Source organism: Bombina bombina, chromosome 5, assembly GCF_027579735.1.
Source record: "Bombina bombina isolate aBomBom1 chromosome 5, aBomBom1.pri, whole genome shotgun sequence".
Classification (NCBI taxonomy): Eukaryota; Metazoa; Chordata; class Amphibia; order Anura; family Bombinatoridae; genus Bombina; species Bombina bombina.
Window position 1 is genome coordinate 941038831 of NC_069503.1, and position 13626 is coordinate 941052456.

General features: G+C 35.4%; 1 protein-coding gene across 3 annotated transcripts in view; it reads left to right on the top strand.

The window, feature by feature from the left end:
• The window catches only part of GDAP1 (ganglioside induced differentiation associated protein 1), a 220462-nt gene that overhangs the window by 50738 nt on the left and 156098 nt on the right, over window positions 1–13626 (top strand). The window contains exon 1 of one of the 3 annotated variants that reach the window (XM_053715137.1): window positions 6217–6270. The exons of the other annotated variants lie outside the window; for them this stretch is intronic. The gene's annotated coding sequence lies outside the window, so the exon portion shown is untranslated. Of the gene's footprint in view, window positions 1–6216; window positions 6271–13626 lie in introns of those variants that run through there. 3 annotated transcript variants of the gene reach the window in all.

The following is a 13626-nucleotide window of genomic DNA, read 5'->3' on the forward strand; positions in this document are numbered from 1 at the left end:
TGAGGCAAGAGTGCTAACTATAAGTACTTTGTTTTCTTTCTAATTATTCACATACAGTATTATAACATTACTTAAGCACCGGTCTATACTTGACATTTTGCCTACACCAAATACCTGTGCGTTGACACCATTCATCAATTTTTCAAGGTTTTGCAGTAACTTGTAATGGCAGCGCTATGGAGAGTGCGTTAGTTACACAAAGCTGGGGATTGGGTAGTAAAGGCGTTATCTATCTTTTTAAACAATAACAATTTTTGTGTAGACTGTCCCTTTAAATTGACATTGTATTGTAAAATTGGTTTCTCCTTAAAGAGACAGGAAGCCCCAAAAATTTAATTGATGATTTGGGTAGAACATACAAATTTAAACAACTCAAATTTACTTTTATTGTCAAATATTCTTCATTCTCTTGTTATCCTTTGTTGAAGGAACAGCACTGTAGTACTGGCAGCTAGTTGAACACATCTAGTTAATCGATCACAAGAGACAAATCTATGCAGGCACCAATCACCAGCTAGCTTCCACTAGTGAAGGATATGTGCGTATTCATTTTTTAACAATGGATACTAAAAGTAGAAGCACATTTGAAAATAGAAGTGATTTTAAACTTAAAATTACCTGCTCTATCTATTTCTTGCAAGTTTAATTTTGACTTTCCTATACCTTTACTGTGGTTCCAATAACCTGCAATACCAGCTGTGGAGCTTAAAATATATTGGACATTTCTCCACAGCCCATTTAAATTGAGTGAATTTGCAGTTTTCACTCTAAAGGAACTGTTTGAATTATTTGGTTCAATTGAAGTTCGTTAATTTTGGATTCTTATTTTTCTATTGTGTATTGGACACTTTTTTGTTTATTGTTTTTTCACACTATTTGTCACATCGTCTTTTTTCGCATAATTTTTCACATTGGATTTCATTTTATTTTTATATTTTTATATTTTTATCATGATTGTTCTTTGTCATATTTATCTTAACATGTATTGTGTGATAAACTGTATGTAGACGTTTATATTAATACTATATTTATATTAATACTATATATCATACACAATTAGCACATAGTTGGAGTATACAGATTTGGGGGGCGACAATTTTGGCCCAAGACCGATATCCACACGAACATTTAGTTAGGAATACTTTTGAGATCTATCAACTAGTTTATATATCATTATCTTTTATCCAACCTGTGTTCTGCTGCTAACTCAATACATTCATTAGGGAGTGCCACATCTCGTGCACTCTTGGTAATATCTGCATCATTTGGTGGAGAGGATTTCACCTCTGATGTGAAACACTGTTACAAGCAAGACACATATATCTTTACCTTTGATGCCCCATGTTTCTGGCAAGCCTGAAGACCGCTGCTCCATAACCTGTCGGCCTGCTGTGAGGACAGACATTGACAGAAATCAAACCGATCAAATACGATCGGGTTGATTGACACCCCCTGCTAGCGGCCGATTGGGGGCGGCATTGCTTTGAGCACAGACATTGACAGAAATCAACCCGATCAATTATGATCGACTTCATTTACCCCCCTGCTAGTGGCTGATTGGGGTCAGCATTGCACCAGCAATTTACTTTAAACTTGTTATACCAGCACAATTTAAACTACGTGCAAACGATCGCAAAACCCGATATCGGTTGCGTGCAAAAATTTGCACTCCACTCGTAATCTGGCCCATAATTTGTTAAACTTTGCTTACTGTGATAAAAATGGTTATTAACTATGATTAAAAAATGTGATTTTTAGCCCTAAAATGCTGAATAAAATGGCTGCAACTGTTCCAGTATACAATATTGGGCTTTAAAAAAAGTCACATATTGTGAATCATGTTTTGATAAAATTGCGCTATTTCCGCAGTTGATTTGCTTCACTCACACCAAACAGTTTATTCACAACGTACCATTGTGTTTAACTTGCAGGATCCTGGTCTGTACAGTGTGAATTTATAGTTTGATGAAATTGCACTATTTTCACCATTGAAACTATTGAGCCACTTCCCTCACTCCAAATGGTACATTTACACTGTACCGATCAGGATACTGCAAGTAAAACACGTTCTGTACAGTGTAAATAAAATCTTTATTTCATGAAACATAATTTGCAGTGTGTGTTGAGAATCAGAGCAGTTGTGGCCACTGTATTCTGACAGACATTAATATAAATTTATTATTATGAAGGGCCTTATATTCTAAACCTTGCCGGTATGGAGAGAAATCACACAAAATGTTTGGGATTTTTTTTAGACCTTGTATTGTAATGTAGGAGTCTCTGTTTCACATAAAGAACACTATATAGCAACATAAAACATTTCTTCAGATAAAATTTGTGTTTCTAAATTTTTTGAAGGGCCTTGCCGTACCCACGAGACTTCTTAGAATTTCTCTCCTGTGCGGCGAGGTTTTGAATATCAGGACAGAAGAGACAAATTATCTTGTAGTTTTATTTTTAAAAGAGGTTTCTTAAAGGGAGAAGAAAATTTCATTATTCAGGTTATGCTATTTTAAGAAGCCTTTAATTTCACATCTTCTTTCAAGTTTACTTTGTTCTCTTGGTATCCTTTATAGAAAAAACTATTCTCTATGCACATATCTACAGCAGCATTAGCAATGCAGTACTGGGAGTTACCTACTGATTGGTGGTGGATATACACATTTCTTTCTTGTCATTGGCTAACCGTATGTGTTTAGCTACCTCCCGGAAGTGCAATTCTGTTCTGAAGGTAATATTAGGTAAAGTTATCATTAGCTTTTGTAATATATATATAATGTAAGCAGAGGTAGTAGCACTCCTGGTGAAGTTGAGAGGCTCGAACAGCCCACGTTGCCCTGGGTGTACTCCAAGAGTGAATATAATGCAGGTGAAGAAAGAGTCACTCACAGGGACGTTGTATTTATTGACGTTTCAAGGGCTCCCCCATTTTGAAAATAAGCATAACATGTCATACAAACTTACCCTCTTTATATCCCTGCACATCTAACACCACTAAACGGTGTTTGCGGCTGCAAACCGGAAGTTACACAGCGTCACGTGACACTGACGTCACATGTATCGCTATCACATCTGGACGCTAAGCCGCGAGTGCCGTGTGTAAATTAAAAACAATAACAGATACCACTAGTATGTCTACCTAAATTCAGTTATATTTGGTACGGTTTAAGTTACTTATCTCCAGACTGATATATGATACATATAACTTAACTGGCATGATGTACCATTTATTAGCCAAATTATGATGTCTATGTCCTTTTACACTGCTGCTTGCACAAATACTCGACAGGATTTCTGGAGATCGTCATTGGATCTAGCCAGTAGCATGATATAGTACAGAGCAATACTGTTTTAACATTGTAACCTTATATATGTAATGTGAAGTGTAGTGATACCATGATTAACTGTATTATTAATTGCTTCATCTACTGTGCTAGCATAACTGCTGTATACTGTATTAAGCTGCAACACCAACATAGTCTGATACGTGTTAAATACCATGATGATCATCGTGTATAATGTAACTCCGCTTATTGAGACATGTAACTCCTGGCAATACAATTGCACTTGTATGTGTTATTGTTTTTAATTTACACACGGCACTCGCGGCTAAGCGTCTGGTTGCCATGGCGATACACGTGACGTCAGTGTCACGTGACGCTGTGTAACTTCTGGTTTGCGGCCACGAACGCTGTTTAGTGGTGTTAGATGTGCAGGGATATAAAGAGGGTAAGTTTGTATGACATGTTATGCTTATTTTGAAAAAGGTGGAGACCCCGAAACGTCAATAAATACATTGGCATTTTGCCAAAGACCCTGTGAGTGACTCCTTCTTCACCTGCATTATATATATAGCAATATATATATATATATATATATATATATATATATATATATATATAGATAGATAGATAGATAGATAGATAGATAGAGAACAGAAAGGGAAATGATTAGCGCTGTTTCTGTTATTCCAATAGGATAAGTACAATATATACTGTATATAATGATGATAGAGAATTTCTAGAGTAAAATTAAGCTCTCAAAAATCTACACACATAACCAAATAATTAGTGTTTGACATGGGTTAATGGACACATTCAAATTAGTATATATTATATATGACTACATTCCTGTGAATATAGCTGAAATTCTCACTTACAGGATAAAACCTCAATCCTATGAGGTAAGATGTTTGCACTGCAGAGGAGTAATATTATGGTAGTCAGCTTCCCTCTGGGTGTATGGTGGAGTTTTCAAGTGCCTTGCAGGAGTCAGTGTTCCTTCTGCCCCTGAGATGTATGATCTTATCTTTTCAGAGCATGGTAGATCTCCCCATGGAAATATGTAGAGAAAACAAAAGCCGCAAATAGTGTGATATCGTTTTAAAAATATATAATACACTTTATTCACATGGAAAACACACTATAAAAATGCTTACTTACATGAATTAACCTCAAACTTATATGAGGTATTGGAAAGGCTTATGGGAATTATGCTTACACAGGTAAGAATTCACTCTGGATTTGCAATAGGCTAGTGTCCCAAGAATAAGCCCCAATAGTACACAGTAGCAGGAATGAAAATCTGGATAATCCGGTATCAGAGTTCAGTTCGTTCAGTTCGTATGTCTAACGCGTTTCAAAGGATCTTTCTCAATACTTCCTTCTTCTTCAGAGACTTGTACTGAAATGAGCGGCTGTTCTCTTTTTAAACCACATGACTTGGTTCTGGGGCGTGTTAGCTGTGCTACTATTGGCTACTACAAACCCACTTCTCTCCTACGTTAGAGCATCTCACTTATTGGTTAGTTCTAAAAAAGTTTGACACTCTGACGCTGATTGCAGCTGAATCGCTGCTTGGCAAATCAAGACGAGGGAATCTTGGATTATCTATCTATGTTTATAGAAATACATACATGCTATTAACTGTCGGTATGTTTGATAATTTAACTCTGTTTGTGACTGGATCTCTATTTAGCAAATCCAGATAAGGGGATCTAAAATTATCTATGTTTTTATAAATACATAAATGTTATAAAAATACATCTGATTAACTGGACCAACTAATATAGCTAATACAATAAACCTTCAAAAAAAGAACACATGATAAAGGCAATAAAAACGTTAAAATTCATACTTTAAGTCTATTTTACATATAATAATATCCAAATAAAATCCATTTAAAAGAAAATAGGATTGAATGCTTATATGTTAGAAACTTATGTCCTTGAGATATGCTAAAATATATAAATATATAAATATATTAAAGAATAAATAAATAAAAATGCAACCTGGCAATTTAAAAACTAGCTAGATAGCATATTTAATTTATTAGTTTTCCAGAAATGCAGCTAAATCTATGTCTTTATTAAGACCATTAGGCATTAGGGTGTTCATAGTATGTATCCAGAAAGTTTCTTTCTTTCTTAATGCAATTGTTCTGTTTCCCCCACATTTGTGAGGTTTAACATGTTCAATTATAGTTCCCTTCAGACATTGTGGGTCTTTATTATGAATATTTTTGAAATGTAGGGACAGATTATGTGATGTCTCACCTGCGATTATATTGGTTAGATGCTCTAGTAGCCCCTTCTTATAAGGTCTAATGGTCCTACCAATATACTGCAAATTACAGCTGCACTGTAAAATATATACTACATATTCAGTTTTACAGTTACACAAAGTTTTTCTTTCAAACTCCTTCCCTGTACTGCAAGACTTAAACTTTTTTTGTCGGCTTGTTTCCACTGAAGTGGTGGATACATGCTTCACATTTTTTTCTGTTGCATTTGTAGAAACCTTCAGAATGTTTCCCTAGCCAATTTGAGTTATTTGTTACATTAGTTCTTAATTGACTAGGTGCCAAAATGGATTTTAGATTTTTATTCCTCTTATATATTACTTTCGGATTATCCTTTGTTATTTCTTTAAGAAACTAATCTTTTTTCAGGATGTGCCAGTGTTTTTTTAAAAATTCTGTTGATTTCTTGGGCACCCTCATTATATGTAGTCACTAAACTACAAGATTTATAGTTGTGCAAATTATACCTAATTTTTTTCCTTTAATATTGTGTTTCTTGGGATTGTTCTCGTTTTTTTTTGTCAGCCTGTTCTAGGATTTTGTGTTTATAACCCCTTTTCTGAAATTTTTTCTTTAGTTCCATGGATTCTCATTCATAATCCTCCATTTTTTAACAGTTGCGATGGATTCGTTGAAACTGTCCAAAGGGGATATTCTCTATCCATTTTGGATAATGGCCACTATTTGCGTGTAAGTAACCATTGCTATCAATATCTTTGTTGTATAGCTTTGACAGGATATTATTTTCTAAATCCAAAAACTCTATTTCACTTTAGTCTATTTTTTTCGTAAAAGAGAGATTAAAATAATTTATACTGATAAAAGCAATAAATTCCTCTAAAATGTCATGTGTACCTGACCAAATTAAAATGATATCATCAATAAATTTACCCCAATAAACAATATGGGGTAGAAAAGGGTTATTTTCCCAAATTTGTGTCTCTTCCCATGCCCCCATATATAGGTTGGTGTAGCTGGGGGCAAAGCGAGTACCCCTTGCGGTGCCACTTGTTTGCAAGTAAAATTGATCTTTAAAAGTAAAATAATTTCTTTCTAAAATGAATTTAATTGATTCTATTAAAAGTATTTGTTTGTCAGGTTCTATATCAGTTTATTTTTATTTGAGCCAGAATCCTTATTATGTGGTATATTGGTATAAAGTGCATTAATATCTAAGGTGGCCCATAAATAATTTGATTCCCATCTGATATTTGATATTTTATTTATTGTATCCATGGAATCTTTCAAATGGGATTTCAATAAAGGGACCAGTGGTTGTAGAAAAGTGTCAATGAATTCTGATAGTTTTGATGTTAAACAATTTATATTTGACACTATGGGTCTCCCTGGTGGATTTTTCTTATCCTTATGCACTTAAGGCAAATGATAAAAGATAGCTATTGACGGTGTTTAATTTTTTAGAAAATAAAATTCATTCTCATTTAAAAAGTTACTTGATTTTGCAATGTGAATTAGTTCCAAGTATTCATTTAGAAAAGTTTTCGTTGGGTCCCCTTTAATTTTCTTATATGTAGCCTGATCATTCAATAAATAGAGTGCTTCTGTCATATAATCAGCTTTCTCTTGTATTTCAATACCCCCACCTTTGTCTGCCTCCCTGAAGATAATTGAGGAGTCTTCCTTTAGATTTTTTAGAATACGTTTTTCCCTTGTATTCAGGTTATCTCTATTAATTCTATAATGTTTACAAAATTTGTCTAGATCCTCCTTAACTAAGTTATAAAACACAGGTATAAAATTTCCTTTTGATTGTACTGGGAAATATGTTGAAATGGGTTTAAACATGGTATGGGTAGCATAAGATAATGTTACTTTTTCATCATTATTATGATCATTTAAAACCTTTTGGGTATCTTTTTTTTTTGTTTTTCAAAATGGCGTTTTAAAGTAAGTTTTCTAATGTACTTATTTAAATCAATAAAAATTTCAAATGAATTAGACCCCTTAGTGGGGGCAAAAGATATCCCTTTATTCTAAATACTGATTTCCTCAGTAGAAAAGGTTCGATTTGAAAGACTGAAAATTTTAGTCTCCAAGTTAGTATTTTTTTCAACATCTAGATGTTGCGATCCAAGGATCTTATCCTTTGCTGTCCTTTTTCCCTTTCCTCCTCTACATCCTCCCTGCCTCTTTTTGTTTTTCTTGAGTCCCTTTGGTTCCATTCTAGGGGTTGGGGGATCAGCTGTTAATATTGGATTGGTATACTGTTCCCTATTTGGGTCTTCCTTTGTGGAGGCACTAAAACATTTGTATTGTTAATATTTGGATTGTTTAAATTTCTATTTATATGGACTGGAGTTTTCATTTCTCTATTAGGTTGATATTGGAAATGACTTTTTTCGTCTTGACGGTTGTAGTTGGATCTATTTCCATTTCTATTTTGTTGGTAAAAACTATTATTTCCCGATCTGTGTTGATTATAATAAGGTTTTGTACCCTGATAATTTCCATTATAAACCGTGGCTCTATTATAATATGGTTCATATTCTCTGTGTGGACCAGAGGGTTTATTATTAAAGTGTCTGTAATTATATGTGTTGCCATATTGATGCCACTTATTTACCTGATGATGTCTGTATTCATGATTATTATATGTATTTGTTTGTCTGCCATATGCATTATTGTGGTTATGTTGTCTAACTGCATTACTATTTTTCTTATTTTGTGGTGAAGTGTGATGAGATCTATTTAGAGAGGCCTCCTTTAGTGATTCAATCCTATCTCTAGTATTCTTTTGGAAATTTCTAAAGGTATGGTTTACAGAGAGGTCAGGAGAATGGAAATTAGACCAATTGGTACACTGTTCTCTTTGGCTTGGATCCTCTCCCAAGTCTTGCCAAATCTCCTCCTCCTCCATTTCCATATCAGTTTTATTTGTTCTCTCCTTATCCTGTTTAATATTTAGATCCCTTAGAAATTTCTTCTTTTTCTTAATCTCTATTTCATGTTCAACCCTCTCTATCTTTTTTATTTTTTTTATTTTCTTTGTCTAGTTCTATATAGTAGACATCCCCTTTAAACATATTGAGCTTAGCACTAATATCTTTAATTTGTTCTGTGCAATGCTCTATCTTTTTAGTTCTAAACTTAATCAGAATATTCATCAATTTTACAGAAATTTCTTCCAATGCAGAGTCCCATTCAGAGAGGAGCTCAATTTCTGAGCTATCTATGATTGTAGTTTTTTAAAACTGCAGTCCTTTGGGGATTACCTTGTATTTCAGATATCTTTCCAGACTATTAAAATCATGCCAGTAAATTAACTGTTTCTTATATAATTTCTCAAATTTTACAAACAATGTTTTTGGATCAGTTAAATTATAATTATCCAAAAGGGTAATAGGATCCTCATTCACTGAAAGGTGTTTTTTGTTTTTAACTGAAAATAACTAACTAAAATGCAGCCCTGACACAAGGAAAGTAAAAGTGAAACAAAAAGCGGAAAATACAGGGCGCAAGTAAATAGGAGACTAGGTTGTTGTTATTCCCTAAACAATAACCAGAAACCTGAGCTGCTATCCCTTTAAGGGTGGCCCTCGGGTGACCCTTGGTTTACGCCGGTTCAATTTGCGCCGTTTCAGAATAACAATCTTTTTTTCAGTCATGTGACTACTATTGAAAAGCATTAAAAAGCAGTGAACTAATTAAAATAGCCAGTAGGTGGAGCTGTCCACTTGTGTTGCCGCAAAGTTATGCAACTTAGCAGACTGAAATTGATCTGTGTACACAGAGCAGACCGGACCTATCGAGCAACAAGATCTAGCAGCCACTTCCCTATTATATTCCTGTCCAGCTGCTTGAGGTGAGGGTGTCTAACTGCTTAATCAGTCCAGATTGAAATGCATAGAATAGGTGCAGACCCAATATTATCTAACATGCTAACAATGCAGAGAACTGTTTGCAGAAAAATTCAAGTAAAAAACGTTTTTGATGATACAGTCTGTTGTGTGATTATTTAATTAGGTTTATAATGCTGTTTATCATTTAAAGTCTTCATTTCAAAGCTTTAAAAATAATGTATTAGGTGTTACTTATGACAATTTTGAGAGGGGCCTGGAATCTAACTCCCTCACTTCCCATTGACTTACATTATAAACTGGGCTTCAATTTACAATGGTTTTGATTTACAACCATTCCTTCTGGAACCTAACCCCGGCGTAAACTGAGGGCTACCTGTATAAATTTATACATATACATATATACATACATTTAGAAGAACATATGATTTTTAAGTGATAAAGTTCTACATAGATGTGTAATATAAGTATGTATCCCCATGTCAATACATAAACATTTTTTATATGGAATTAGAGTGAATCATAAATTACATTTATTATTAGAAAAAAATAACATTTGTATGAAAAACTGATTTTTATTATATAAATCATAAATAAATATTAAAAAATAATAATTTACAATTCTATCCCTTTAATTAGATGTTGCAAATGAACCTGCCATATCCCCTGTCTCTAAACTTGACATATTAGCCTCCTCTGGTTTGTCTGCTACCTCTATGGGGGTATTTGTTGTACTATACTATTGTGGAAGATAAAGCAGACAATTATTATATCTACTACTTTAGTAGTTTAGTTGTGCTATATTTTAGTGTCCTCCCCGCCTTGTGCTGGCATCTGAACCGGCTCTTAAATATGATAAATGTCCTCCCAATCATTGCCCTGGCTTTTGTATGCGCCTGTATTTTATTTGAGATGTAGTGGGTTTCCAATCATATGAAATGCTAATTATAACAGGGAAAACCCACATTTTCTGAAAGAAATAAAGAAAAACAAAACAAAAAAACATATAAGTATAAAACACATGTAAAATGCATCAACATATATCTCATCAATACAGCTCTTACACAACAGACACCCAGATATCTTGTCTACACAAAGGGGCTGATTTAACAATGTGCGGGCAGACATGATCTGCTATAGTGGATCATGTCCGCCCCACATCGATAAATGCCGACAGCATACGATGTGGGCATTTATCATTGCACAAGCATTTATTGTGAAATGCTTGTGCAATGCTGCCTGAAGGCTCGCACAGGAAACGGCTGGATTCGCAACTTAAAGAGACAGTCAAGTCCAAAAAAAAACTTTCATGTTTCAAATAGGGCATGTAATTTTAAACAACTTTCCAATTTACTTTTATCACCAATTTTGCTTTGTTCTCTTGGTATTCTTAGTTGAAAGCTAAACCTAGGAGGTTCATATGCTAATTTCTTTGACCTTGAAGGCCGCCTCTAATCTAAATGCATTTTTTTAGCACTAGAGGGCATTAGTTCACGTGTTTCATATAGATAACATTGAGCTCATGCACTTGAATTTACCAGGGAGACAGCTCTGATTGGCTAAGATGCAAGTCTGTCAAAAGAACTGAAATAAGGGGGCAGTCTGCTGAGGGTTCGATACAAGGTAATTACAGAGGTAAAACGTGTATAATTATAACTGTGTTGGTTATGCAAAACTGGGGAATTGGAAATTAAGGGATTATCTATCTTTTAAAACAACAAAAATTCTGGTGTTGACTGTCCCTTTAATAACTCGGCCTCAAAGTCTTCATATTAGGCTGATTTCTTCAGCATATAGGCATCATAGGTGCTTCTAGGGAATGCTAAGAGGACATAAGTGATTTGGCAGTTGTGGTCACAGACAATCTGTACATTTAGGGAATGTCACCCCTTCCTATTTACATATATTTTGGGGTGTAAAGGTCATTCAGGTCAAAATTTAAATGTACATTGATTAATTATATCTTTGCAATGAAACATATTTGCAATATACATGTATTGGCAACAATGCTTCTATTAAAAGTTATCACTGTTTGTCACATGTTAAGCATGTCTGCACGTGCATGTGAAGCATAGCTAAATATTCTGCAGCTGCTCAGAGAGCCAGTGGGGATTGTAGCATGTAAGCTATTAACAAATTGAGTCATTACCAGATGGTACAAGCACCATAAATTCTCTGAACAAGTGCTGTGTTTAAAATGCTGGTGCACAGCGCATACTTAAATACACGTTTGAAACAGCTATAGCTTTTATTAGAGCATTTTTTCTAATACATGTATATTATAAAAATGCTTCTATTTCTCTTTCATGATTCAGACAGAGCAAGCAATTTTAAGCAACTATCTAATTTACTCCTATTATCAATTTTCTTTGCTCTCTTGCTATCTTTATATGAAAAAACAAAATTTATGCTTACCTGATAAATTTATTTATCTTGTGGTGTATCCAGTCCACGGATTCATCCATTACTTGTGGGATATTCTCCTTCCCAACAGGAAGCTGCAATAGGATCACCCACAGCAGAGCTGTCTATATAGCTCCTCCCCTAACTGCCACCTCCCGTCATTCGACCGAAGACAAGCAAGAGAAAGGAGAAACTATAGGGTGCAGTGGTGACTGTAGTTTAAAAATAAAAAACACCTGCCTTAAAATGACAGGGCGGGCCGTGGACTGGATACACCACAAGAGAAATAAATTTATCAGGTAAGCATAAATTTTGTTTTCTCTTGTAAGGTGTATCCAGTCCACGGATTCATCCATTACTTGTGGGATACCAATACCAAAGCTATAGGACACGGATGAAGGGAGGGACAAGGCAGGCGCTTAAACGGAAGGCACCACTGCCTGTAAGACCTTTCTCCCAAAAATAGCCTCAGAAGAAGCAAAAGTATCAAATTTGTAGAATTTTGAAAAAGTATGAAGCGAAGACCAAGTCGATGCTTTACAAATCTGTTAAACAGAAGCCTCATTTATAAAAGCCCATGTGGAAGCCACCGCTCTAGTGGAATGAGCTGTAATTCTTTCAGGAGGCTGCTGGCCAGCAGTCTCATAAGCTAAGCGGATTATACTTCTTAACCAAAAAGAAAGAGAAGTTGCTGAAGCCTTTTGGCCTTTCCTCTGTCTAGAGTAGACAACAAACAATGCAGATGTTTGCCGAAAATCTTTAGTAGCTTGTAAATAAAACTTTAAAGCACAAACCACGTCAAGATTGTGTAAAAGACGTTCTTTCTTTGAAGAAGGATTAGGACACAGTGACGGAACAACAATCTCCTGATTGATATTCTTATTAGATACCACCTTTGGAAGAAAACCAGGTTTGGTACGCAAAACTACCTTATCTGCATGGAAGATCAGATAAGGGGAATCACACTGCAAGGCAGATAACTCTGAAACTCTTCTAGCCGAAGAGATAGCTACCAGAAACAGAACTTTCCAAGATAAAAGCTTGATATCTAGGGAATGCTGAGGTTCAAACGGAACCCCTTGAAGAACTTTAAGAACTAAATTTAAACTCCAAGGTGGAGCAACAGGTTTGAACACAGGCTTGATTCTAACTAAAGCCTGACAAAACGCCTGAACGTCTGGAACATCCGCCAGATGCTTGTGCAAAAGAATAGACAGAGCAGAAATCTGTCCCTTTAAGGAACTAGCTGACAATCCCTTCTCCAATCCTTCTTGGAGAAAAGATAATATCCTGGGAATCCTGACTTTACTCCATGAGTAACCCTTGGATTCACACCAATGAAGATATTTACACCATATCTTATGATAGATTTTTCTGGTGACAGGCTTTCGAGCCTGAATTAAGGTATCAATGACCGACTCAGAGAAACCACGTTCTGATAAAATCAAGCGTTCAATCTCCAAGCAGTCAGACGCAGAAAAATTAGATTTGGATGGTTGAAAGGACCCTGAAGTAGAAGGTCCTGCCTCAGCGGTAGAGTCCATGGTGGAAGGGATGACATGTCCACCAGATCTGCATACCAAGTCCTGCGTGGCCACGCAGGAGCTATCAAAATCACCAAAGCTCTCTCCTGCTTGATCTTGGCAATCAGACGAGGGAGCAGAGGAAACAGTGGAAACACATAAGCCAGGTTGAAAGACCAAGGCGCTGCTAGAGCATCTATCAGCGCTGCCTTCGGATCCCTGGACCTGGATCCATAACAAGGAAGCTTGGCGTTCTGACGAGACGCCATGAGATCCAGTTCTGGTTTGCCCCAAAGTTGAAT